Source organism: Lutjanus erythropterus, chromosome 3 (genome assembly GCF_056507025.1).
Source record: "Lutjanus erythropterus isolate fLutEry1 chromosome 3, fLutEry1.hap2, whole genome shotgun sequence".
Taxonomy (NCBI): Eukaryota; Metazoa; Chordata; class Actinopteri; order Lutjaniformes; family Lutjanidae; genus Lutjanus; species Lutjanus erythropterus.
This window is the reverse complement of record NC_139319.1, coordinates 4,146,507-4,150,601: the sequence shown is the minus strand read 5'-3', so window position 1 is coordinate 4,150,601 and position 4,095 is coordinate 4,146,507.

Sequence of the window (4,095 nt, the reverse complement as noted above, 5' to 3'; positions counted from 1 at the left end):
TTGACGAGGGTGACATATTGTAGATGCATGCAGCCTCCTCCATCATACAAAGCCTTGATTCATGCATCTTTACGATTCATTACAAATGCAAACTCCCTCACTCACCACTGTATTCATGATGATTTGATGGGTTGGACGTCACTGAACACTCACAGACGACAGCACTGGTATATTTTCATCTGTTAAGCGATATTGGGCAAACTTCCAGACAAATTCTGCCCCCTTCTCTGTGTCAGCTCTGGTAGTTGATTGTAACGCTCCTCCAAGCGGTTACTCCTTCTCTAGGGAGAACTGCATTTTCCTCCTCTTCACCATGGGAATAATCTGCAGAAAGCTCTTAGATTAGAAACACTCGTATCATTGATAAACTTAAGGGCATCATCAGGAATGATTAGCTGCTACCTTGGCCAGGTCTCTCTGGTAAAAGAGATTTTGACTTTCAGTGGGACATCCTGGTTAAATAAAGGTTAAATAAATAAAATAAAATAAAATAAAACAAAATAAAGAGATGGCTTGTTTGATTGGCTGGATTTATTCAATCTAAATTCAAGAAAATGAGACAACAGAAATAAAACTTCTTTTAGAACCCCCAGGTTGGGAACCACTGTTCTAACATGATGTTTACTACACACGTGTCTTGGTGTGTTATTGTGATTAAACCCTCTGATCTGACAACAGCAGCTAATCCTGTCCTCGTGTTTTTATCTAAACAATGTCGCTCAAAGTGTGACCTTCAACATCAGACTGAGACAGATAAGAGGGAGCAGATCTTTTTTCATTTTCATACATCTCCTCTTTTACTTTACACCTGAAATTTAACAAGTTTTTAGGTTGATTCTGCAAATGTTATGACTGGATCACACGAATACAAAACACACGACGTGATGAAAAGTATACTGAGGTCCAAACACTCATATGTGACTGCTGAATGTCTCATTCTGGCATTAATCTGCTGCGCTTTTTCTAGATGTTACAGTGCTTTTATCCAGAAAATCTGCAGCTCCACTGTTCACATGTTTGTTCACAGGCCAGAAAACACAAAGATGTTGATGTACGATCCAAAGGTCAGTGTCTACTTACTGTTTATTAGATCTTTGTTTTCATTTGCTGCCTTTTTTTCTGACCAGCCAGCCGCTCTGGATTCATGTGCTCGTTTGAACCTCCTTCTCATGACCCACAGTCGTGACTCCGGTTCATCCCAAAGGTGTTGGGTGGGATTGAGGTCAGGGTTCTGTCTGTGCAGACCAGAGAAGTTCCTCCACACCAAAGTAGGAGAACCCTTAGGGAACCGCCGTTCTGAAACTAGAAAAACAACCTTAAACAAACTGTTAGCAAAAAGCTTGAATGCCACCACCATCTAAAATATCATTGTACAGTAGAACATCATCAACAATCTGCCTCTATCAGGACGTATCTTGAGCTCCACATTAAATTATGTTAAATATCTTTTTGAAAAAATCATTGTGTGCTACAGAACTAACATTTCCCTTAACTTGAAATAATGACCATCATCATATGAATTGTGAATTTGGTAGAAATCTGTCAAGTATTCAACATCTTTGAGTGAACATTGAAATAACGCAGAAAAATATGTGAGTAAAATATGTGCTACTGTATAGATAAATGAGTAAATAAAGTTTTTTGTACTTAACTTTGGTTTTGATAAATGATTATGAGAGGAGAGCCTTTTTCACTCAAGCACCAGACTCCCAAAATGTCTGTGTACCTCACTGCAACCCATCAGAGAACACAACCCACCCTCAAATACATCTAATCACAGTCTGTAAAAAACAGCAAATACATCAAATAATATGCAGACACTAATATAAATAAGATTTTTAAAATCCTGATAAAAATAATATTAGAAGATTTCTGGGTCACACACACAAAAAATGTTTTTAAATCTCAAAGAAACTTGAAAAACATTATTATTTCTTTTTTTAAATCTCAGAAACTGATTATTAAATGTCACACACACTTGGAAAAAGTAGAAAAATATTTTTAAATCTCACTGAACCTTAAAAAACATCAATAATTAAAACTAACAATGACAGATCACTGGGATAAAACCGTGTTTCTCCACATGGTGGCAGTAGAGTGAAGGCTATCAGGAGTTGTTTCACATCCACAAACTGTGTCACATCACACGTCAGGTTTGTTTTTCATGTCATTTTCACTAATAAACAAACTCTAGTATGTCATGTAATTCCAATATATTAAATTTGACCTATTTTCTTTATTATTGACATTCTAGTCCGCCTTTCTTAATCATTGTTTTCTGTTTTATTCCTCCTGTAATTTGTATGTTTTATTTAGTGTTAATTATTATTTGTCTTTTGCTGAAGTTGTCAACGTTAATGTCGGGGTGACAATTTTCAAATCAAGCGCTCTGACAAGAACAAACAAACCAATTAGAAATGCAGTGTCTGATGCTCAATTTTTAAATATAAATCAACTTTAAGTTTTTCAATAATTTCTGTCCACTCGTTCGGTTTTCAAGTCCCGAAAGTCTCAAGATCATCTCAGACTCTGAAGTGCTGATGAGCTGATTTTGAGTTTTCATGAGTTCCAGGTACTATACCACACTGTGAAAAATACTCAGGTTAAAAGTAAAAGTCCTGCATCGAAAATATTACTAAAGTACGAGTATCATCAGCGAAATGTACTCAAAGTATCAAAAGTAAAAGTACTCAAAATGCTGAAATGACTCCTGTGGGTGTTTTACTAACACTAACTAACACCCACACCTCCTCCAGAGTCCATGATGAGAACTGCATCCATAGCAACAGTCTGTTCTCCATAGCAACGGGCTGTTATACAGGAATAATGCATCTTAGAATGATGTAATTAATCAGAGTTGAGTATTTAACAAAGCCCTGTAATAAATTACAATAATGACCTGCTCACTGTACATAATTCTTTACATACTGGATTATTATCACTGATGCTTTTTGGTGTAATTAACATTTTATTGTTGTAGTTGGTCCAGATGGAGCTGATTTGAACTCTTTCAAACACTGTTGAGTTATTTAATTCAATTTTTACAAACAAAAACACAACTAAAGCTGAAATAAATATAGTAAAGCGGAATAAAATGGAAATAAATGTAGTAACTTGGACAAATAATTACTTGATGAGTTACTGCTTAAAAAAAGTACCAGTTATTAGTTAAAATTTGAGTCACCTGCGTATCAGGAAACACCAGCTGGAAACCTCACAGTTTCTGAACTCTGAGGTGTTTATTTGCAGGAGGTGAGGTGGTTACATGAAATTTTGCTTCAGGACCTTAAAAAAATGCTTGGGTGGAAATATCTTTTTGTTATTTTGTTCTTGTTGATCATTATCATAAGAGCATTATTATCATTTACAATAATAAATTTGATTATCATTATCAGGTGCAATATTATTATTGACTTTTCAATATCAGTGCCAGTATTATTTTCAATGTCATTGCCAATCCTGTTGTTCTTTTTTTTAGCTTACTTTTTTTTTTTTTTTTTTTTAAAACTTAACTTATGTTACTTCTATTATTATTCTGCTTTGTTGTTTTGCAGTTATTCTTAATACACTGCAGACGCTGTTTTTGTAATTCAGTGTTCTGTCTGAGTTCTATCTTTTCCATTCAGCAGGTGTTGGAATCTGCATAACAAGAAATTACATAACAGATGTAAGAAGACAAAAACCACGTAATGAGACAAAAATGACATAAGAGACATAACAAGATAAAAGTGGCGTAACAGATGTAACAAGACAACATAACGTAACAAGAAGAAAACAACGTAAAAGACACAGGAGATGAAAACATACTATTTACTGTTATACTTTCAGTACATTTCAGAGCCTGTACTTTTTTATTTTTACTTGAGTAAAGAAGTTGAATCAGTACTTCTGCTTTTACTTTTACCAGTCTCTCTTTTTTCAACAAAAGTATCTGTACTTCTACTTGAGTAGAGAATGTGTGTCTACTTTTGCCACCTCTGACTACATTTCAAAAGTGATATTTGATTTACTTTCTTTCTTTCTCAAAACTTCGTTGGTTCTGCAGCATGTATATGATCAGACACTTCCTAGCATGGTTTAAGTTAACAGGAGAAT